The sequence below is a fragment of the Canis aureus genome, chromosome 15, assembly GCF_053574225.1.
Source record: "Canis aureus isolate CA01 chromosome 15, VMU_Caureus_v.1.0, whole genome shotgun sequence".
NCBI classification, from domain to species: Eukaryota; Metazoa; Chordata; class Mammalia; order Carnivora; family Canidae; genus Canis; species Canis aureus.
The window spans coordinates 28,225,850-28,251,426 of record NC_135625.1 but is presented as its reverse complement, the minus strand read 5'-3'; the positions used below and the strand labels follow the sequence as shown (position 1 = coordinate 28,251,426).

Sequence of the window (25,577 nt, the reverse complement as noted above, 5' to 3'; positions counted from 1 at the left end):
GCCCTTCCCGGGAACCGCTCGGTGCCGGGTGCCGGGTGCCTGGGGCAGGCACGTCGGCGCTGCGCTGGGGCCGCGGGGGCAGCCGGAGCATCTCTCCGCCCCACCCCCCCTCCATCCACAGAACGCGAGTTCGCGCCCCGGGGCAGGTGCAACTGTGGGCGAGCCGGCCTCGGCGGGGGCCGCGGGAGGGACGGGCTCCGGGAGTGTTGGAAGGAGGGCAACCGCGGCCCCCCGCGCCCCGCGCCCCGCGCCCCCGAGCGGGAACAGGCTGTCCCCGGCGGGCGGGCGGGCGCGCAGGCGAAGGGGCGGCGCAGCTCCGGAACTTTGCGGGGCGGCCGGGCGACGGCGGCCCGAGACTGCAGCCTCCGCTCGGCGGCGCCGGGTCTCGCACCCCGAGAGCAGCTGCGGCTCCGCGAGCGGGAGCGGGCGGCGGCGGGCGGCGCAGGAGGCGGCGGGGGGCCCAGCCCGGGGCGCCCCCCGAGCCCCAGCCAGCCGCGCTGCGCGTCCTCGGGCCTCGGGGGGCGCCTGCGCCCGGGGCCGCTGCGCCCCGAATGCCCCCTCGCCGTCCCACGGGGCCACCAACTATCCTAGCGGGCGAGGAAGAGGCGGCGGGAAAAGGAGAGGAAGGAGGGCGCGAGAGGCGGCGGGCGCGAGAAGGCAGGACCCACGCCCGCCCCGAGCATCACGTACCTTCAGCTCCTCGATGTCCAGGTGGGTCGATCTGTCCATGGAGCGAAACTAGAGGAAGTGGGGAGAAACCGGGCAAGTTGAACCAAAATACAAAAAACAAAAACAAAAAAAAAAAAAAAAAAGAAAGAAAGAAACAGGAAAAGGAAAAAAAAAAAAGAAAGAAAGAAAAAAAACCACCACAATCTAGTCTTTTAGTTTCCAGCCTAAACTCAGCTTTATCCTCCTCCAAGCCCTGGCAGCTTCTCTCAGTCTCATTCTCCGTGATCACGCCGCCTCCACCGGTTAAAAATAATAAAAATAAATAAATAATAATTGTAATTCAGTTTGTTTTACTTCCTGAAAGATTTAGTGACAGGTGATCTGTTACCGCGGTGCAAACACAGCCCAGTCGAATCAAGCAGGAGGAAGGAGGGGGGTGGGGGGTGGGGGCCGGTGGGAAGGAAGATCCACACTATTTAAGATTATTTCTTCTTCTGCAATAAGCTTAGAAACCAGCGAATTGCTGCATCCCAAGAAAAAAAGCTGCTTCCCTGGACAGCATCATGCGGCAAATTTCAAGCAAATGTGTTCAAACTGAAGAGAAGAGTCTGTGATAAAAGCCTTCCTCCGCCAGGCTTACTCTGGTAGCTAATTTAGCACACTGTGAGTCCCAAGCATTAGCAATGATCAATTTCCCTGGCAAGATAACCAAATCCCCGAAGTCCTGCATAGACTTAAAAATGTCTTGCAGCTAAGAGGTATTCTCTCAATGGGGAAAAGAAGATAATAAAGTCTGAAGGGAACGATCTCCTTTGAAGGTTATGCTAAAAAGAGTTGAGAGAATGGGAGGTGGATCCTACAGAGAGGAGAGAAAAGAGGGAGAGAGAGAAAGCCAGAGAGGGAGAGAAAAATTTTCCTCCTGCTTTGCTGTTTTACTGGCCTTCACCACCAGGTGACTGACTTCACTTCTCTCTTCCCACAGCCAGCGCTAAGGGGATTTCTCTCATCTGTCAAAAAGCAACATTTCCTCTCCAGACGGATGCGGTGCTGCTGGGTCTTAAAGACTGCCCTCTGCCCAGAATCCAGTAGGTGACCCGCATTTTAATTCATTACACACGTTGCCTCATCTCGTTCGTGTCAATCGGGGAGGGAGGAACATGCATGTGTGCACCCTCTGCATGTATTCACATGTCTGCGCTTGACGTCTCTGATGTGTTCCGTGTCAGAGGGCTTTGAGAAAGACTTTTCAAGAAAGTGACAAATAGAAATACAGAAAATTTCTCGTCCGGTTGCTTCTTCCCATCAGCAACCATTTACTGGAAAATTATCTTTAAATAGACCCTAAGAGGTCAATACACTTAACTTGTAGATTTGCTGTAAAATCTCCCTCTCTCTCTCTCTCTCTCTCTCTCTCTCAATCTCTCTTTTTAATTTAAATGTCCTTTAGTGTAAAAGCTTGACTTTTGAAGGGATTTAAACATTATCCTCTTGTTTTAGTATGGTACATAATAAACTAGTGAGACTTAAAAATGTTAAAAAGTGCTGAATAAATAATTACCTTTGTCCCCCCCCCCCCATTTTTTTTTTAATTTTGGATTTAAATATGCAACATCTAGTCTCCTGGTCTCAATCTCCAACTGCATCTTTGTCTCCCTCCCTGGCTCTGCTTCAGCCACTTGGTCTACCTCCACCTGCCATGGGCTCTCCTCCCATAGTCAGGACAGCTCTTTCTCTCTCTCTTTGCAAGTTTAACCCTCATGCTTCAGACTCAAGGCACCTCTAGAGAGAGGATTTTCCTTAAATGAGTGGCTCAGATGCTCCCCCTCTCTTCTGTCCTCTCTTCATAGCTGTCACTTCAATTTATCATTATTTAGTGTATGTATTTTTTTATCTGTCTGACTCCAGTAGACTATAAGCTCTGGAAGGCAAGTTTTATCTTTCTTATTCACCAATATGTCCTAAGGGTCTAGCACATAGTGCACAAATATGCCTAGAACAGATAGATGTGTGTGGGAAGAATCTTTTTTAGTTATTATTCTAATATCTAAAAACCTCCATGACTTCCTCCCCACTCAACATGCAAGTAACCAGTTTTTTCCCTTCCAAGTCTGCAGCTAAACCTAGTGTTCTCAGCTTCATGAGTAAGCATGCAGTTCTTTAGTTTAAGCTTATTCTATTCCACAAGCTTATCAATGCTACCTTTCTCTCAAACTCTGACTTGTGCCTACAGCTTTCAAGGTAACATCAATTAGAGAAGCAGAACATAAACTTCTCAAAATAAATTTTCAATGTTCATTTTACATGATGTATGATGAAAAATAAGGCTCCAGGTTAAGAGTAAATGAACTTATATAAAATGTATAACTCTTAAAAGGCCTCTCTTCTAGACATTATCAATAATGCTCATGAATATACATGATTACATGAGTTTTTTTTTAATTCCAGTTCTTCAATATAGAATAATTTTATATTCCCTCTCAGTCAGTTGTTGTCTAATTTCAGCAAATGGAATATAAAAAGCAAATTTATTTTGAGCATATTAAAGTGATACTATCTTTGAGATAACTTTAAAATTTGCAATTGTGAAAACACAGTCCAAGAAAGATAAACATTAATGTTTAAACACTATTCAGAAAGGGAAGACTCAAGAGAGTTTCTTAGTACGGCATAAAATTATGGTTGGAAGAAAAGATGATATAGTATATAACTATAAAAGCTAAGTTTATCCATATTTTTCAAAAGCTATATACAGTCATACATATGATTTTAAGCCATCTTTAATGATACAAAATTATATCCACCATGCTATGTTGACCAGACTTGCATTATATGAGCTACAGAAACTATAGGTGATTTCCAAATCAGTTACAAATGTAGACCTAATTGAATATCTACAGAGTAAGAGACCCCAAGTATTTTACTCTTTCATGAATTCCCATGCAAATTAATTAGACTGAATATTCCTAAAATCAAAAAAATGAAATTTGATCACAAAAATATGATTTACTGAAACATATCTATAATAACCTTTCAAGGCAATCAGGATTCAACTCCACTGCAAATGACACATGGCTAAGGAAGACAACCGTCAGAAAATGGAGTAACTTGGGATGCCTGGGTGGCTCAGTGGTTGAGCATCTGCCTTTGGCTCAGGGCATGATTTCAGGATTCTGGGATTGAGTTCCATATTAGGCTCCTGCAGGGAGCCTGCTTCTCCCTCTGCCTGTGTCTCTGCCTCTCTCTGTGTCTTTCATGAATAAATAAATAAAATCTTTAAAAAAGAAAAGAAAATGGAGTAACTCTAAATAAACTTAAAATAGGGCAATAGAAGGATTGGGAAGTGAACTGAGGGAAGGAATATTGTCTAGACAATATCCTGAATCACAATTTCAAGAGGAAGAGAGCTACCCCTGGCTGCTCCAGGAGATCATGCTGGTACATAGCAACGTACATGAAAGGAGCAAGATTCAATTCTAATAAAGATATATAACTCACAGGTAAAGTGCAAATAGCAATTACAACCTCCAAGCAGGGGAAGGCAGTGTGGACCTGCCAGTCATGAAATGTCACATTTCAGGGTCATTTATTCATGAATTTCATCCTTTACCATAAGGTATTAAAGCCAATGTACAAATGCCATTATGGGTTTCTTTATCTGAACTAATTTACAGAGATGAGAAATGTATCCTCCTTTTTATCCCAGTTGAAAATATTTTTATTCATCATATAAGGTTTAAAACCACTTCTAGAGTTTTCCATTTTATTGGCCTGTATACTACCCTCTCCCAACTCTCTAGACAAAACTTATGATTCTTGTGCTTTTATTTTATTTTCTTAGCATCCTACACAGTAAGATCATGTTTTATTTCAATTTTCTGAAATTATTAAAGGGACAAGTAATGTATTCTAATTCATTATAATTGAGTAATAAATTACTTACTTACATAGTTGCCCCAGGAGCTTCTAATGATCACTATTTATATTCACATGATATAAACACTTGCCAGAAAAAGTTCAGTTCTCAAAAATGTTATTTTTCATTCCATGCTGCTTTAAAAAGTATGTACTAGAAACTATGGGAATGTAAAATATAGGTTGTTTTTATTTTTATACAGGGGATGCAATTGTTTATATGTGAATAGATGAAGAATAACAAGTTAAATGTACTATTAACATTTTGATGTAATCAAAAGGATATCCTTTGGCTCTTCCCCCAAAATGATCACTCACCTCTATTGTAGCACAGATGTATATTTTTATTTTAAAAAAATTGATGTGAAATTAAATTAACCTGCTCACCTTCATCCTATATCATGCTGCTACTCCAAATTTTATTCCAGAAAAAAAAAAAAAGAAAAGAAAGGAAAAGCAAAAATAGGATTAGCACTCCAGACAACAAGTGAAAATAAAGGATTGAAAAGAGTAATAGGACACAGACATGCCTGCTTATAGCCAAAAAAGAAGCCAGAATGTAGATTTAAAGCTACCGAAAACTTGAAACTGGGAACATATCTCCCCTTTTTTGTTGTTGTTGTTTTGCTTGAGAAAAATATCGTCAAATGTGTATTTTTAAAGTTATGTTTAATTATTTAGCTACATATAATTTAAAAAGTTCCCCTCTCTGTCACGAGAATACATAGTATACATATGCTTTGTACGGCATAGATGATAGTAGTCTATAAAAGATAATGGAGGCTCTTCTTTGTGGAATTTAGAGATTTATGATTGGTGCTAACAGTTTTACAAGCATCTCCCAAACCCCTATTTATTACAGCTCAGAGTCATGAACATTGATAATTATAGTTTGAAGTTTCAAAAAACAACCCACCTTAAAACACTAAACTTCCTGGGGAGTCTGGGAAAAAGAAATTTAATAAATCTACAAAAAGCATCATAGCCTCATCAAAAATTGAGTTAAAACTCTCAAAAAAATGCATAGCAGCTAATGCTGTAACATAGTAGTAATTAAAACAAAAGAGAAGCATGCCAACACACATCAAAGAGCATCACATCCCAGTTCCATAAGTTCAAACAAATAGGAAAGAAATGCTGTCAAACATCTTCAATCTGAAGGCAATGTTGATCCTCAATGAACTTTCCCATTAAAAATGATTATCAATTTACATAGAAATTTTAAAAGGTCAGAAATGGTGAACCCTAAAATTATAGCCATATACCAGAATAAAATATAACTCTGAAGAATTTTTTAAATTGCAACCTTCACCCTCAGACCAATAATCTTTTACTATTAGAAAAAGGAAAGCCTTTGGCTTCATTATTCATGTTGCCTGTATAAGTTGGCTCATTTAAATTCAAGAACCCAATTCTTTAGCAAAATTAATTTCTATGAACAGGCTTAATATCAATTTTTTAAACTAACCTTTTGGAAGGAAAGTGACTTTTCTGGAAGTATGTTCTATTCCAATAGAAGAACTTAAAATTGTTAAAGTCATCACCCTGCACACACAGAGTGATAATCCAATATTATATCAACAACAATAAAACCTTTAAGAGCTATCAGTCTTCCAGTTAGTTCCACTGGTATCACTCTAACAAAAAATGGAGAAATCTTAGGAATAGGGCCACAGGTATGGAAGGAAATAAGTAAAATGGTAACTGATTCTGAAAGAAAGGTCTGAATAGCCAGGAGGAACTGAAAGTAGTATTGGCCTTGGATAGAGTACTTTTGGAGGAGCAAACAAATAAACAAAAACTAAGAAATCTGGAAGGAAATACTTAATGTGGTTAAATTCTAAAACAGGCTACTTACTCTTAATTAACTTCTAGTTTGGAAATTTTCCTATGCCAAGGTTGACAAAGAATAATACCATAAAACAGAACAAAATTGTGGGGTTGTTTTGTCTGTTCATTGACATATGGACTGCTGTTTGAAACTTGTTTTTAGGAAATGGGTTAATGTGAAATTTTATCTGTTTTTTTCTTCCATGCCTTCACTGAGTAAAATAAAAATCAAGATTAAATGTATAAAAGTATAATTAAATTAATTTCTGATGATATACCTTAAGTAAATGCTTAGATATAAAACTGAATTCTAAAGAATTTGCTATGTCTAAATAATAATAATGAAATTTAAACTTGTTTTTCAATACTTTCTAATTTGGAAGGATGGTGGAGTCCAAAGAGTTCCCAAACTGAAATTTGACTAGGACCTGTTGGCAATAAGTTTCCTATAATCACCAAAGTATACTGTTGTCATGGATCTTGAAAACTTTAACAATTCTAAGAAGAAAAAAAAAAAAAAAACAATTCTAAGAAGAGCATTTGCTCTTTTTGATCGTGGTTCAGTATTATTTGATATGAAGTTCTGCAACGTGCTTTAAGAACCTAGGATGAAAAGTCAAAAGAACAAAAAAGGTACCATATTGTAGTGTTTAAGACTGTCATTGACTTGCTTTAAAAAAAAAAAAAAAGAGAAAAAGCAGAAGAAGGCAAAGTAAGGGTTTATGAAACTGTGAGCTGGTTGGAATCATCTATCCTGCATGACAAACTATGTTTACAGTCAGCGGTCACAAACTGTTTAATCAGCCCTAGCATCATTGAAGCCCACACAACATGCTGTAATCTTGGGCTCATTTCAGACTCTACCCATTTGTGACTATTGAGAGAACCAAGTCGGCCTTTTTTTGAGTTTTTTTAAACCTAATTATGCATGACAATTTTGTTACTAAACTGATACACTCTTCATATTGAACTGAGAGTACATTCCCCATAAGCCACAGCCTGACATCCGCATGACAAAAGATAAAAGATTTTCTTAAAAGCCCAGCAATATCTTCGTCCTAACTGCAAATAAAATTTCATGTGCTTTGGTAATAACTTACACGCAGGGAGGGATGCCTTCCCAAATGTTGTATCCTTAGCTTTTTTCCTTTTTTTACCATTAAACTTGTGCTGCCATAAATGCAGCCACTCCATCTTTGGATGCTTCAAGATTTGGTTTCCGGTGCTCCTTAGAGTGTGTTTGTAATTAAGACTGCAAATGCTCTTCTTTTTCAAAGGACATGCATTTTGAAATGTACATTCAAAAGGATGAAATTTCTTAACATATTGGATATGTGAATTTCTTTGATCTAGAGGGTAATTTTTCTGTGATTAAGTATTTTTGTTTTGATTTGCAAAGCACATATGAATAAAATACATGTTTATTAAATGTCTGATTATTAAAGACAGAATGCACCATCTTCACAGATTTTTCTCCCAGTTACCCATTTTAGAAGCAGTCTCAGTATATACATAGCAAATTGTAGCTCTGGTTATAAGAACACCTGCATAATTCTTTGTAACTATAATGTTCTTTTTCATACGTTAAAATAATAAGTTTAATTTCTACCTGTTTTTTTCTGATCTGGAAGCAAGATACGAATTTTCCATATTTTCATTAAAAACTGATTTCACTAAAATACATTTTCTTGATGTACTTTATGAAAGTTTGGAAACTGGCTACTTTTGAGACTAGAGAACTAATTTTTTTTTCACTTCCGCCTCTGTTTGATACAAACTTGAATTACAAATAAAGGACTATCTATTATTATATGCCAATCAACCTTCCCTGCTGTGTAACATAAGACACTGACTCAAAGATAAAATTTCCATAGTTCCGGTAAATATAAAAATAGTTAACTTTTATGGCAAAAAGAAGAACATGCCTTCTTAACTTTAGTCAACTTAATCTTTCATACAAAAATTAATAAGGTAAAATTTTGACTCAGGGATATTATAAGGGTTAGAACACTAATTGAACATACTCTTTGTAACTATGTAAGCTTAAATTAATATTTATTGAATATTAATTATTAAAAGTCAATACACTCGAAATCACACAGTGTTAAGAAACAGTGAGACCCTGAGCATATAGATTTTACAATATAATCAGTAGGAGATAATACAATGCAAATTCAAAGATGTGTTCTAGACAATCATAAAGGACACACATCCCAGTGCCATAATCCTGTTCGAAGTTTATAGTCAGGACTTCACAAGATCTTGACCTCTATTTTAGGATTTCAGGTATAGAAAAATACATTTATATGTTTTACTTTTTAAACACTTTTAATGCAAGACGTGGTGGAAAGTGAACCAAACTGGAAATGAGGAGAAATGTATTATAGTCTTGGCTTCTCTGCTCATTAAGTTGTGACCTTATGACCCATCTTTTACCTCTTTAGACCTCAAGTCTCTATAAAATAACGAGCTCCTATTAGAAAAGTTGTAAGTACTTGATGTTCTACTGTTTTTTAAAGACATCGAGTTGACTAAAACAACACACATAAAGAGCATAACCACACAGACTAACTCAAAAGTTAGTACATTTTCCTTTAAAGCCCAGTGTGGCTCTAAAAATCTATGATATACTTGCATTCTCTCACAGGTATTCACTAAATAAAAATACACTATCTATTAAGAGTTGCTATCTTTACAGATGGGATTATAAGTGCTTCTTATTTTCCAGATTTCCTACAATCTGTATGTATTAAGCAGTGGATTAAATAATAACTGACTGAATTCATTTAGCATAAAAAAACACATGTCCACCAGGCATACAGCTAACAAGAAATGAGTATTTACATATATAGCTGCATATATGTAATTATATATTTTTAACACTGTACATATGCACATGGGGATCTCATAGTAATATACATATGTATATGTAGGCATATATGTACACAGATATTGCATATGAAAAATGCAAAGAATGCATTGAAAACATGGATAAAAGATATGAACCAGTGCCTCCTCAAAGAAGGTAACCAAAGAGTCAAACATAAGACTATCCTCATTAGTACACAGGAAAATTCAAGTTAAATCCATAATAGATAATATTTTATACCACGCTATTGGCAAAAAAAACATTTTAATCTGGCAACAGAAAGTGTTGAGGAGAATATGTAGCCACTAGAATATTTTTATAGTGCATTCATGGAACGATAAATTGGTTCAAAGATATAGGGGAAATTGGCATGTTCTAGTAAACTTGAATATGACATGGCCTATGATACAGCAAGTCTACTTATAAACACATTTCTGTGTTAGTCAACATAAATAATGCTAGATATGGCAACACTCAAATCCCAGTGGCTTACTACAGCAAATTTTCAATTCTTGCTTATATCTCATATTGATGTTGGTCAGTGTGGTGAGAATTTTACAATACACAATTACTCAATCTAGTGTTTCTTCTGAATTCTAGAATCTTAAGTCCTCTATTGGATTACTGTCAACTCCCAGGAGACAAAGTGAAAGTAAATGGAGAGTAGTCAATTTAGTGGGATAGACCTAAATGTGGTATATGTCACATCCTACATCATTCAGTCAACCTAAACTCAGTCACGTGGCCTGACCTAACTATAGAGGATACTGGGTAATGTAATGTGGTTTTGTGGAAAAAGAGGAAAAGATAATGTGAATACCAATGAGCATGAGCAATCTCCATCACAGTTAGTCCTTTTGGCCACCAAATATCTCTCTGCTCTTTACTAACACAAAAAATACGTTATTCTGTCTCGAAAGAAGATTGACCCATCCAAACCCTTTATCTAGCTCAATGTCTAGGGTCTCTGGGTTATGTGCAGTCTTCTCTAGACATGGTTTCTCATTGCTCAGCCACCTGTGAATTAAAGTTGATTAACTTTCTCCAAAACTCCAATAGGCAAATGTGCAACAAGGACAAGATAACCATAAGAAATCATGCCAATTCTAAAAGAGGAAGAAATGGGGCACTCTAGATTCTCTGACCCCTAGCAATTATGAAGGAAACTTAACATCCAATACAGGCAACTTATCCTGGGAGTAAACACTATTCCTTAATTAGATCCTGATAATACTGGGAGGAACTCTCAAGTCCAAAGCTGTCTTGCCTCCACACCTTAGAGGTTTATTCTGTGTTCATCATTCTCCTTGTCTACATCAGATATGTAGGTATTAGAAGCTAGACCATTTTTGTAAACCACTTCCTGCTCAAGTTAGTTTTCTAGGGCTGCCATAACAAGATATCACAGCCTAGTAGCTTAAGCAACAGAAGTTTACTTTCTCAGAGCTCTGTAGGTTCTTAATCTAAGATCAAGATGCTGGCATGTTCGATTTCTTCTGAGAGATATGAGGAAAGGATCTTTCCTAGACCATCTCTCCTTGACTTGCAGATGGCCACCCTTTCACTAAGTCTTCATAAGGTCTTTCCTCTGTATGTGTTCATCCCTCATCTCTTTGTGTACCCAAATTTCCTGTTCTGATAAGACCACTAGTCAGATTGGATTAGAATCCACCAAATGTCGTCATTCTAACCCAATCACTGTTTAAAGACAAATTGTGAAGCACTGGGAACCAGAACATCAATGCATGTATCTTGGAGGGGACACAATGCAACTCATAACAAGAGCACAAAAGTTGTTTGGCATTTGGAACATCCAATATGAAAAGTGGTTCCTTTGACAGTAACATTCTCTCTAAGTATTAATAGGCTAACAATCCATTTCTTTCTATTTAATTTCATGTGTCAGTGACTATATCCACATTTCTTTCCTAGATAAAATTCTCAGATATGCTTTATTTTTTTGCTTCCTTCTCAATGTCTCCTTTGTTAAACTAATGATGACTACATCATGACAGAGGGACAGTAGGCTTGGGTAGAAGGTCAGCCTTAATCTGAATTTTGCCATAAACCCAACTGGCTCTATCAAAATGAAAAATTTGGTTGACCCTTTGCCACACAAAGTTTCTTAAATTTTTTATCTCCAACTTTACAGGGCATAAAAGCAGTTGATAACTCAATCCTTTGAGTGCCCCACATTTATGGGCTGTCTCTATTCCCTCTTATCTTCCATTATATCTCATCTTTAGAACTTTGTCAAATGTAGTTAATTTTAGTGACTATACACAGAAAACATCTTTTTCCAACTTCTTCCTCATGAGCTGAAAGATCAGTAGGTAGATAACCTGCTTTCCAAGTTATCACTGGGAACAGTCTTAAGAGATTTTTTCCATGTTTAACAGGGCTCTCCCTTTAGTCTCTGATATCTGATCCTTTGCCAAAGTTGTCTGATAAGCCAATGTCACATTTCTGGCTAGGAGATGAGGAAAAGGAATGGATGTGCGGAGATTTCTGGGGATCAGCCAGGACTGTTCACATTACAATGACCAGAAAGCAGACACACAGTCCCATCTAATTATAGAGGACCCTGGAAAACAGTACGGATATATGGCTGAAAAGGAGAGGAAAACATAAACATGTGCAAGCACTGGCATTCTCTAACACAGACTCTAGGGAATTTTTTGCACGTTTACTGATTGTAGCAAAAAAGTACAAAACAACTCAAAATTACATTAACGCTGGAATGTTACACACACACACACACACACACAGAGGCACACATAGAGTCTGGTTCCATATACATAACTGTGAAAACATATAAAACTGAATAAAATATTAATTTGGTTAATACTATTTATGTAAACATATATTGTAAAATTATGTTTACACCTAGTAAGCACTACATAAACCTAAGCCATGGTCTTTTTTATCATCATCATTATTGGTGGTAGCCCATACACTGCAGGCTCAGAAATGAGGGATAAATCCAGGAGCTGGGATGAATGGCTGGCTGAATAGCTGAATCCCAAATGGACCTGAAGCAGGTGGTCAGCCAAGGCCTGGGATACACATGTGTATGGGATGGTCATTGGATAAGAGATCAGGACAAGTAAGGAAGGTTCTAATTGTTGCTGCGTGCTTTGGTGCTTGTGATTTTGGCTTGGAAGCAATGCCTTAAGTGTCCATCAATTTGTGGGATACTATTATTCAAATTGATTTGCATTTTTTTTCCTGACACTATCATAAGGTCATAAGGATTTCTAACAATGAATCCTTTTTTTTTTTTTTTTTTTTTTTTTTTTTGATTGATACATCTCTTAGCCAAACCACTCTTTTCTTGCAATGCCTGGATCTGGATGATTTTCCTTTATGGAGTGACTAAGAAAGATGACATTTTGCTTACTACTTACCAGAGACCAGCTGCTTTTAAAAGGAAATTGCATTTCCAGTTTTAAAGTTTTAACAACAGTGAGAATATTTACACTTTCTTTAAGAGAATGACTGAAAAGCACAATATTTATAATGTGCACACAATTCATTAGGAAAATCCTGAGGGTGATATTTACCATAATGTAACTATGATTTTAGGTATTTTTATTCATTAAACTTAAAAATGTATGATCAATAGTAATATCCAAAAAGGATCACTTTTAGATTAAAGTGAAAACAGACATTTCCTTCCTTAACTACATTACTATCCCTTATTCCTGCATAAGTAGCTGGCCTAGTTTCTTAGTGCTAATAATAAACAACCTATCCCAGAAGAACAACTTTTTTATAAAGTGAAGTTCTAAAAAATTACCCAAAGTGAAAATTTATCATATTAACTTTAAAAGTAAGAATAACAAGCACATTTAGGAAATAGTAAGTCTTCTTCAATCTACTTGTTTAACATGAACATGATCATATAATCCTATTATGAATATAATTAAAACCAAGAATAAGAAAGAGTTGGGGTCATTATTTTATTCACAAGGTGTGACAATATTAAAGTCATTAATAGCTAAAGTGTAATGATATATTCAAGCCAAGATAACCAAACATCCAATATCCTACAGCAACATAATTGTAACTTCTGCTATAATCAGACCAATCTATATAACCTCATATTTGACATCCACTTAAAACACAAGATGTGCCTATTTTTTTATTGGAGTTCAATTTGCCAACATATAGCATAACACCCAGTGCTCATCCCACCAAGTGCCCCCCTCAGTGCCCATCACCCAGTCACCCCAACCCCCCACCCACTTCCCTTTCCACTACCCCTTGTTTGTTTCCCAGAGTTAGGTGTCTCTCATGTTTTGTCTCCCTCTCTGATATTTTCACTCATTTTCTCTCCTTTCCCCTTTATTCCCTTTCACTATTTTTTATATTCCCCAAATGAATGCGACCATATAATGTTTGTCCTTCTCCCATTGACTTACTTCACTCAGCATAATACCCTCCAGTTCCATCCATGTTGAAGCAAATGGTGGGTATTCATCGTTTCTAATGGCTGAGGAATATTCCATTGTATACATAAACCACATCTTCTTTATCCATTCATCTTTCGATGGACACCAAGGCTCCTTCCACAGTTTGGCTATTGTGGACATTGCTGCTAGAAACATCAGGGTGCAGGTGTCCTGGCGTTTCATTGCATCTGAATCTTTGGGGTAAATCCCCAACAGTGCAATTGCTGGGTCCTAGGGCAGGTCTATTTTTAACTCTTTGAGGAACCTCCACACAGTTTTCCAGAGTGGCTGCACCAACTCACATTCCCACCAACAGTGCAAGAGCCCTTTCCCCACAGCCTCTCCAACATTTGTTGTTTCTCATCTTGTTAATTTTCACTGTTCTCACTGGTGTGAGGTGGTATCTCATTGTGGTTTTGATTTGTATTTCCCTGATGGAAACTGATACAGGGCATTTACTCATGTGTTTGTTAGCCATGTTTGTGCCCTCAACTCTGTGGTCAACTAATATTTGACAAAGCAGGAAAGACTATCCACTGGAAAAATGACAGTCTCTTCAATAAATGGTGCTGGGAAAATTGGACAACGACATGCAGAAGAATGAAATTAGACCATCCTCTTACATCATACACAAAGATGTGCCTATTTAAACAGTCTACTCAAATTTCCTTATCCAAAGACAAAAAATTTAAAAAGGGAAATTTCTTTGATAGAATATTTGTCCACATTGGGCTTTCCTCGTCACTGTGCCCTGTAAGTCTTTGGCATAGAAGATTCAGGAGCATCTTGAGTTCTAAGGTCCCAAGGGTCATAAAGGGTGAAAGACACATTAGTGCTAATAGCAGAGCTAACAGTGTGAGTCCTGGCTGTACACACCGGGTATGTGAATGTGGTTACTGACATTCTTCTCTTTAAGTATCAATTTGACAGTATCCTCAACTAGGATATTACCTATCTTATGGGTTTGTATTTTTGAGAAAGAAATGAGGTGATTCAGATTAAACTAATGAAAATCTAGCACATAGTAGGTAAACACATTATAAAACTTTGCTGCCGTAAAATATTGCATGCCATAAAAATGTTGCTATCACTATTTGTTTCTAGCATTTTAGCAGTGGTACTGTTGGTGGTGATAAGGGTAGCAGTGTTAGTGGTAATAGTAGTGGTAGTAAAAGGTTGTAAGGACCCAAGAGTAGAAGAAAAAAAAAAAATGAGAATCTGAGGCCTATGAATATAAACCGCTCGTTTTCCTGACCACCCTATCTGAAGACTAACAGGAGGATCTTAATGTTAGCTCTGGTGCAGTATTTATCTGCCCCTGCTTTTTGAATACCCTAAAACTTCCACTTCACTTTCTTCCCAGCATCCCCAGGAATGCCATGGAGATGCCTCACCAGTGTCCACAGATGGTTCCCTGACTATAGCATGGCATCCATCACGTCCCCCTTCTGTGGCCCCTCTGAGGGGGGAGCAGGTCTGTTGTGCCAGCCACAGGAGCCAGGCCCCCCACACCCCCCAACAAGATCACCATTGAACCTCCCGGAGGGATGGAGTTTCTAATCCCTGACAACACAGAAGCTGGCAGTGCCAACACCTACCAATGTCTGCGCTGAGGCTGCACTGCCTTCACGCACACTGCTGGACATCAGGCATGTCCCAAGTCACAGAGGAATGCAAAGGTGCCAGGCACTGGGTCTCAACTTGGCATGGCTTCCCACAAATATTTGGATTCCCCAAACACTTAGTAACTCCCATGTGATGTATCTTCTTAAATTTATTTTATTTTATTTTAATTCAATTTGCCAACATATAGTATAACACACAGTACTCATCTTAAAACCTCTCTTCCTTTCTCCCTCCAACCCTCCTACCCTTCCTTCCTTCCTTCCTTCCTTCCTTCCTTCCTTCCTTCCTCCCTCCCTTCCTTCCTTTTTCTATCTTTCTGTCTTTCTTTCTCTAGACCATGCTATAGCCGTGATTTTTTTGGACTTCATAATTATTTATAATGACTGCAAGATGTTAGATAGTTTTAAAAATGCATAAAACATTACACTCCTGTCCTTTCTTAAAGGCAGTAATAATAGAGTTATTTGTCACCATACCATGAGGTAATTTCAAATGATAATCATTTTAAGAATGATAATATTAAGCACAACTAAAGACAACTTTGGAGGAAAGAGAAATTGGTAAATAGTCTAGATATGTATTTTTTTAATTTTATATGACTGATTCATCTTCAAGAAAATAAACAAACCATTCTGTAAATAAACTTCTTGCCAGCAGGTGTTATTTTAATAAGTAAAATGCAAGTGAGAGTCAATACTCAAGGAGAGAGTAACATCATTAGTTTATAAATCTGATTTTAGTCCAACTCTTGCATTATGGGTCTCTGTGGTATTTTTTAGTACAACTTAAACAGGAGGCTCTTGACCATTGCCTTAGTAATTGAAAATTGCTTAATGAGTTTTACTAATGCATTGCTGCATTTTTTAGCCAGCAACAAACCTTCTGTTTCAGAAGCCTATTTTTTCACTCCCTCTACAAATTCATTTACCTCTGCAGCCAATAGTACTTCCCTTCCTTCCATGGTAGAGCTAGGTGTCCTTTCTGCTCTCTAGGACTAATTAGTCCCTCCACCTACACTCTGGTTACTTTTCCTTTTTCAAACAGAATTTGCTTATTTTCCTTTCTTATATATATCAAGCTCTTTCTTTACATTGATTATATGAAGACACCACGTTTTTGTTCCTTGGAACATAGAAAAAAAATTAAATCCTACCATTTCTCTGTGTCCAACTGCCCTTCCTAACCAGGCTTTTAGAAGTATTATTGTAAACATGCCTTCTCCATTTGCTCATGTTCTGATCACTCATCAACTTCTGATAATCTGTTTTAGGCTCTCAAAAGGGAGAGCAAAGACAATAATGAAATGATTCTAAATCCAGTGGCTACCCCTTGGTTTCTATTTAAATATTTCTACACCTTTTACGTGAATCTCTCTTGCATTAGCTCCCAAAACATGTCATTTGCCTTCTCAACCCTGATTACCTTTGTAGGTTCATCTTTTTCTGTACTTTTCATAAAAGTTGACCTATTCATCCCAGCTCTACAGAGGGCTGAAAAGGAACCCTCTTTCTAAAATGCAAATCTAACATAACTCTGTTTTAAATCTCGAAGTGGTCTCCCATTGCTTACAAGGCTTAGCTTTTTAGCTTAATAGGCTTACAAAACCAGTTCCATTCTCTGTCTAAACCATATGCAGTTTCCCAGTGTGCTGGACATTTTCATGCCTCAGAGCTTGTGCACATGTTTCCTCTGCGTGAAGTACTCCTTAGAGAAGTCTAGAACATTTATTTTCCATCACCGACTATTTAAGAAGCACCTACAATGTATAAGAAAATACATCAGGCTCTGTGGGACACACAATGTGTCAGAACTTTAGTACCACCCCTCCTGGGGCTGTAATAAGGGATATGTTTTGTACATTATCACATCAGATTTTATCAACTATTTCCAGTCCTTTGTGCCTTTACAGGTTCTCATCATATGTTTGCCTCTACTATAAGTCCAGAAAGGTCTAGAAATGCGCATTTCAAAAAATAATATATCCCATTGTGGGGAGGAAAGGTATAGTAAAATGGAGTTATTCATATGCTCAGTAAGCTAGAATATGCAAAATTAAGTGTTCTTCCTGCTATTATTATCATCATAACCACTAATATACACAGAGGAAATAGCCACAAATAAAGTAAAAGTCCGGATGCCAGAAGCATAAAACACTTCACTCACATAGCCTCAGTATAGTGAAGTCTAAAGTAGATGCATTAACACTCATTGAGATAGACATTATTATTTTCAGTAGAGTATAATTTTCATGTTTCTCCATAAAAAATAAAAAACACCCATCAAGGAAATGGTGATAATCAATATTTCTCATTCACACTAAATATTCAGAGAAATATGCCTCATTAAAAAGCCAGCAAATTCACCTCAGAAATGAATATTGCATTGTATTAAACACAGTAACAAAATCACCCTCGAGGTCATTCATTTTGCTGCTATGTATAGATAAAAGATCTGTACGCACACATTTGCATATATTTAGATAAAACACATACAAAAATAGTGTAAGTGTTTTCCGTCAAATAGAAATATGCTTTCTCTGCCCTCTAAGTCCATCAAATGACAGGTCATGAAAACCTATCCTTTTCCTGAGTCTCCCCAAATTAAGTAAGAATGCAATGCTATTTGCAGTATAGCAAAGAGCACATATAACTTTTATGAGTATACTTTCCAAACTGTAATCCATCATATATTTATCACATAGGATCTTTGCTCCCCAAATCATAGGCATACATGTCTTTCAAACACATCTATTTTTAAGCTAGGATATATAAATTTGAAGATGTTATTTTAGATAATTTATTGTCTAATATTTTTTCTCCATCCTGTGTGCCTCTCTCGGCAACCTCTATAACAATAGCTTGCTCCTCTCCTGAACTTTTCTTCTGTTTTGACATCTGACTTTTCTCTTGCCTTTCCAGACTTACCTTTTCATTCTCTTTTGTAGGTCTTTCTTCTCCAGTCTCTCAAATTGTCATTTTCAATGTTCTCTTTGCTCATCTTGATCTTTTTTACTTTTCCATCTCTGAAAATACCATCCAAACCTTAACTTCAGTTTTAACCCAAATGGTAATGAACCTTAAATTTATATCTACAGTTCAGATCTTTGTCTCATGCTCTGAATTTATATAACCTTATTTACCATCAACTGTTGAATATACAATCAAGCGTCTTATATTTAATGTACATAGAAATGAACCTACATATTCACTTCTTAAATATATTTATTTCCCACCATTCCTAATCTCAGTTTAGAAATATTGGAACTAAAAAAAAATATTGAAACTATTTTTATGTGTTTTTCTTTTTGCTTTACCATCCAATCAATAGCCAAGACTTCTTGATCTTTTTCTATGAATATCTCTCCAAATTTTATACTTAACTATTTCCACTGCCATAGCTGTAGTTCAGATATGCATTATTTCTTGCTCAAAATTCTCCAATGCATGTTCTTTTCTACCAGTGTTATGTATCTTCCTGGTCTGTTTATCAGTGTAAGATCTATCTCTTATTCATCATCAGTTTCTCTAGTACAGTGTCTAGGCCATAGAATTACCACAGTAGAAAAGCTTTATAATGTAGCAAGAATTACTAATTCTAGACACCATTCTACATGCTCTGGATACATCATGGAACAAACCTTGGAAAGATACCACCTCTCTGATGCTCACATTCTAGTGGACAACAATAGACAATAAATAATAAAGAAACTGAGTAGTAAATTACTAGCATAGTAGCATGGAAAGGGGCTCAGAAGAAAAAAAAGATCAGATTGATGGGGATGAGGAAAACCAGGGGAGGGCAAGCTGGAAATAAAATAAGGTGGTCAAGGTAGGCCTTGCTGAGACGAAGTCTTAGTAAAAGCTCAAAGGAAGTGAGGGAGTTACATACGCATTTATTAGGAATAAAAAGTTTCTAGCAGAAGAAGCAGCCAGTACACATGTCCTAATGATGAGAACATGCATAATGTGTTCAAGAAACAGTAAGAAAGCCATGGCTAGAGGGAAGTTTCAAGGAGAATAGAAGTAAAAGATGAAATCAGAGAGCTAGTAAACATTTGGAGCCTTTGTGAGGGTTTAATCTTCTACTCTGGGTAATAACATTGAATAAATAATGACAAAGCTCCTTACAAAAGATATGGATCTGCAAAACTAAAATTAGTCATCAAAGTAAGAAAGAGAAGGTAAATGATGGCTTCCTAAACTGTCCGCTAGTTCAGTGTGTCTAATTAAATATACGCATTTTAAAATATTATTATATATATAATGATAGATTCCTTTAATAGGTCTTTAAATCTGGATTAACCAAATAAAAATCAACAACCTTTTTGACTTCACTGATTTGAAAACCGACCATGGGCAGGTTTCTGACATTGCAGTGCACTGAGCACAGTTGTTCAAGGTGCCTTGAGCAACAAGGGTTTTGAAGACATTCCTAATAGTCTGGAAAGAAAAGCAGCACCAAATGCTGCTTAACCTCTATAAGAAGCATTCATTCCAGCAAGACACCAAATTTGTAAACTGCTGCCGTAAATCATGTGTGAATGGTGAAGGTAGATTCTGGAAAGTGAAACAAACACCCACAATTAATTAGTGAGAAGTAGCACATTGTTTTGAAATTACCTTTGAAGGCTGATTTTGCTACGAAGTCCTGATGTTTTACTTCTGTGGTTTAGAGGGCACCGATACTGATGGAAAGCTTCACTTTTGCTGGTGGAAGCAGTTGTGAGCTCTTTACAACACCATCAGTGACCCGGTGGACGTGGAAAACACCTCATCTGGAGACAGTAGCTTCATCACACCCCTTACAAGGCCTCAGGTGATCCCCTTTACCTTATACAGGCATCCAAGGAGACAACTGCCAAATAAGAAAATATGTCCCCTGGGTAAGGAAGACTACCATACATGGACTGCCTTCCATTATGTATCAAACCTAAAATTTAATCTGATCTCTCCCAAAATATCTCTAGGTATTAGTTTTCCAAAGCTAAAAACACATCAGACAAATGGATTCTCTTCAATATGTTTTTTTTTTTTTTTTTCAAAACATCAATCTCTACAGGTATAGAAAATAAATCCAGGGGATGTACAGTTTCAGTCACAACATGGCCTGAGCCTGGACGTTGTCGCTTCCACACTTAAAATAAGAAAACTGCAACAAACTTAAAATCAATTACTTTCCCTGGATTCTGAGAACTGTGGTTGCAGGACAAATGCCCACCCCTAAATCTGGAGGATCACAGCTGACATCTGCTCACCTAGAGCAGAAGCTACTAGTACCGTAAAGTGACAGGAATACTTAAATGGTAATTTTAACAAATTTCTGGAGGCTGAGTATTAACTAGAATGACAGTGGGAAACTCCAGGAGCACCAGATTTAGGGGACCTCATATTTATTGAATTTTACCACTAGGAAATGCACTAGCAACTTACAATTTAAAAATCAAGAAAGATATTCTGTTGACTCTAGCAGGAGGAGGAAAAGAGTAATATGAAATATACCCAGTGTGTTCTTCATAATATGCTCACTCTCTAGGGGAAAAGTCTTTACCAGAGCCTTATTCCACCTGGAGGAGGGGCATCTACCCAACTCTGTCCTCTTTAGCCTTCCTGTCTCACCTAAAGGGGAAAAAGCTATACTATTGGAACAATGCCTGTGACGGTCATGACCTAGGGAAAAAAGCCCACTAAACCACTGACATTTAATCAAAACACTATACAGTACTTTCCTTATCCCACATCTTACCAGCACACACAGGGCTCCAGTGTAACAGTGGATTACAATGGAAAAAAAAAAAAGCCAACACCCAGACTCTAGAGGGAGGAGTCCAAAGGCAAGAAGGGACACCAAAACCAAGGATACTAGAGGAATTTTAAACCTCTCCCACCTATAACTAAACATTAAATACAGCTCACCTGCTGGCCAGATTAACTTAAATCTTCACAAGAAAAACCTGTTTACCTCAGTTCCCATTAGACTATGAAACATGTCCAGCTACCAACAAAAATTAACATGCATGCCAGAAGACCAAACAAAACAATTCTGAAGAGACAGAGAAACCATCAGACTGTGGCTTAGACATGACACAGATATTGGAATTATAAAAACAGATTTCTAAATAACTATGATTGACTTGCAAAGGTTCTGATGGAGTGTGCAAGGAAATGTTTGCAGAGTTGCAAGAAAAAAGAAAACAACAACTTAGAACTCTATATCCATGGAAACTCTCCTCAAATGTGAGGGAGAAATAAAGACATTTCTGGAAAACAGAGACTGAGGGAATTCATTACGACCAGATCTTCCCTGCAAGAATGTTCGAAGTTCTCCAGGTAGAAAAACAACAGCAACAGGACCCTAACGGTTCAGAAACCCAGATTGACACAAAGAAAGAAAAAGCTATGGTGATGCAATAAATTAAGGTAAAATAAAATTTCTCAGGAGGCGGGGCAAACTGGCAGAGGAGTGGGGTCCTCACCTGCCCCGGCCCCACCAACTGACCTGGGTAACTTTCAAAGCACCCTGAACACCTACGAATTCAGCCTGAGATTTAAAGAGAGAACGGCCGGAAAGCTGCAGAGAGAAGGGTTTGCACTTCTCACGAGGTAGGGAGGTGGAAAAACATAAATAACAAAGAACAGGGGGGAGGGGCCCTGCGAGGAGCTGGGCTAAGGGGGCGGCGAGGGCCTCCCCAGAAGCGGGGACTCTAGGAATCCGCCCCGGACCCTCCCCGGGGGAAGTGCTCGCAAGGACCCGGGCAGGACCGCAGGGGGTGGGGCCTCCAGCCCGGGGGGCCTCGGGGGAGTCGGGGTCGGGGGGCTCCGCGGAGGGGGCTGCACCTGCTGCCTTCGGGGCCGCGGCCGGGAGCGCGATGCCAGCGGGGCGGGTGGAGCCCGGGGCGCCGGGGGACACGGCCCCATCCTGCGCTCCCCCGGGACAGGCGGGCCGACCAGAGACCAGCTGGAAGCACAGGGAGAGAGCAAGTTCTTGACCCAACAGCACTGGAAAGCTCCAGGACCAAGGGAAATAGTATATAGAACTAAAGGGTACCCCTTTGTTTTTATTTTTTTTTCCTTTTTTCCATTGTAACTCTTTTTTATATCAGACTAAAAATTTCCAATATGTTTACTCTTTTTCCACCTTAATTACAATATTTTGCCAGCTCTTCATTTTTAAGTCTTTTCCCTTTTGACTTTCATATTTCTACAATTACAGGTCTTAGATATATTTTTCACTTATGGATTCCCTTCGACATATTCAATTTAATTTGGGGAGATATACAAGATACGGGTTTTTGTTTTGTGTTTTTCTCTGCCTCATTTTGTTCTACAATAGTGGAAGTTAATATCTTCTAAAATATGACCAGCATGCACCCAAAACCAAGTGGAATACTGTGCCGGTTCATTCTGAGAGATTATATTCTCTCTTCATTCCCATTCTGGTCCCCCCCCCCCCCCGCTTTTATCTTGTATATGTGTTGGTGGTCAGTGTTGGGGCCCTCTATAGGTATTGCTGGTTTATATAAATTGGGATTGAGCATCTAACATACAGAACAAAATACACTCAGAACCAAGAGGATCATCCTCAAGGACTCCTCAGGTAGACTACATTCTTTCTCCACTACCAGTTCTTCACCACCACTATCTCAGTCCTTTTTTTTTCTTTTTTTTTCTTTACCTATTTTTTCTTTTATTCTTTTTCATTTTTCTTCTTCTTTGGGGTGTTTGGCCTTTTATTTTTACTACTTTGTTTTAAGATTTGTTTTTCACTTTAGTGGTCCTTTTTTTTTCTTTAGTTCTGATCTTCTTTTTCATTTTCTGGTCTCTAACTCATCAGAATCACCTAGGATGGAATTTACTTAGATTGTGGTTGATGTTTCTGACTCAGCCTGCTCATACAGCCACTCTGCACTGAATAAAATGACTAGAAGGAAGAATTCACCACAAAAAAAAAAAAGAATCAGAAACAGTACTCTCTACCACAGAGTTACAAAATATGTATTTCAATTTGATGACAGAAAGCTAATTCAGAAGCACAATTATAAAGCTACTGGTAGCTCTGGAAAAAAGCATAAAGGGCTCTAGAGACTTCGTTACTGCAGAATCTAGATCTAATCAGGCCAAAATTAAAAATCGATTAAATGAGATGCAATCCAAACTGGAGATCCTAACAATGAGGGTTAATGAGGTAGAAGAAAGAGTGAGTGACATAGAAGACAAGTTGATGGTAAGGAAAGAGGCTGAGGAAAAAGTAGAAAAACAATTAAGAGGCCAAGAGGAAAGGTTAAAGGAAATAAATGATAGCTGGAGAAGGAAGAATCTATGTATAATTGGGATTCCAGAAGAAGTTGAGAGGGAGAGTGGGCCACAGAGTATATTTGAACAAATCATAGCTGAGAACTTCCCTAATTTGGGGAGGGAAACAGGCATTCAGATCCAGAACATAGAGAGGTCCCCCCCGCCAAATCAATAAAAACTGTTCAACACCTTGACATTTAACAGTGAAACTTGCAAATTCCAAAGATAGAGAGAAAATCCTTAAAGCAGCGAGAGACAAGAGATTCTTAACTTATATGGGGAGAAATATCAGATTAACAGCAGACCTCTCCACAGAGACCTGGCAGGCCAGAAAGGGATGGCAGGATATATTCAGGGTCCTAAATGAGAAGAACATGCAGCCAAGAATACTCTATCCAGCAAGGCTCTCATTCAGAATAGAGAGAGATAAAGAGCTTCCAAGATAGGCAGAAACTGAAAGAATATGTGACCACCAAGCCGGCTCTGCAAGAAATATTAAGGGGGAACCTGTAAAAGAAAGAGGAAGCCCAAAGAAATAATCCACAAAAACAGGGACTGAATAGGTATTACAATGACACGAAATTCAAATCTTTCAGTTCTTTCTGAACATCAATGGACTAAATATTCCATCAAAAGATGCAGAGTTTCAGACTGGATAAAAAAGCAAGAGCTATCTCTGAAGTCTACAAGAGACTCATTTTAGACCTAAGACACCTCCAGCCTGAAAATGAAAGGTTGGAGAATGATTTACCATTCAAATTGTCCTCAAAAGAAAGCTGGGGTAGCAATCTTCATATAAGACAGGTAAAGTTTATCCCAAAGACTGAAGTAAGAGATAAAGAGGGACACTATATTATATTTAAAGGGTCTCTTCAACATGAAAACCTAACAATCATAAATATTTATGCCCCTAATGTGGGAGCTTCTAAGTATATCAATCAATGAATAACCAAAGTAAAGACATACTTAGATAATAATACACTAATAGTAGGAGAGTTCAACACGGCACTTTCTGCAAATTACGGATCTTCTAAGCACAACATGGTCAAAGAAACAAGAGCTTTAAATGATACACTGGACCAGATGGATTTCACAGATATTGCAGAACGCATCCAAACGCAACTGAATACACATTCTTCTGAAGTGCACATGGAACTTTCTCCAGAATAGACCACATACTGGGTCAAAAATCAGGTCTCAAATGATTTTAAAAAGTGAATGGGTCAATCAGGAATTAGAGAAGAATTAAAAAGATTCATGGAAACTAATGAAAATGTAGATACAACCGTTCAAAATCTTTGGGATACAGCAAAAGTGGTCCTAAGAAGAAAATATATCTTAATACAAGCAAGCCTCCCTCAAAAAATTGGGAAAAACTCAAATACAAACTAATCTTTACCTAAAGGTATTAGAGAAAGAACAGCAAGTAAAACCTACACCAGACAGAAGAAGGGAGACAATAAAGATTCGAGTAGAACTCAATGAAATAGAAACCAGAAGAACTATAGAACAGATCAACAAAACCAGGAGTTGGTTCTTTGAAAGAATTAATAAGATAGACAAACCACTGGCCAGCCTAATTAAAAAGAAAAAAAAGACTCAAGTTAATAAAATCATGAATGAAAGAGGAGAGATCACCACCAATACCAAGGAAATACAAATGATTTTAAAAACGTATTATGAGCAGCTATATGCCAACAAATTAGGTAATCTAGAATAAATGGACGAATTTCTGGAAAACCACAAATTACCAAAACTGGAAAAGGAAGAATTAGAAAACCTGAACAGGCCAATAACCAGTGAGGAAATTAAAGCAGTCATCAAAAACCTCCCAAGACATAAAAGTCCAGGGCTAGATGGCTTCTCAAGGGAATACTATCAAATGTTTAAAGAAGAAGTAATGCCTATTCTACTAAAGCTGTTCTG

General features: G+C 38.0%; 1 long non-coding RNA gene across 2 annotated transcripts in view; it reads left to right on the top strand.

Moving 5' to 3' along the window:
- The first annotated feature begins 465 nt into the window (after window positions 1-465).
- The window catches only part of LOC144284423 (uncharacterized), a 302,816-nt gene continuing 277,704 nt past the window's right edge, over window positions 466-25,577 (top strand). For both annotated transcript variants that reach the window (XR_013352779.1, XR_013352778.1), the window contains exons 1-2: window positions 466-711; window positions 1,652-1,754. This is a non-coding gene — a long non-coding RNA (uncharacterized LOC144284423). The remainder of the gene's footprint in view (window positions 712-1,651; window positions 1,755-25,577) is intronic.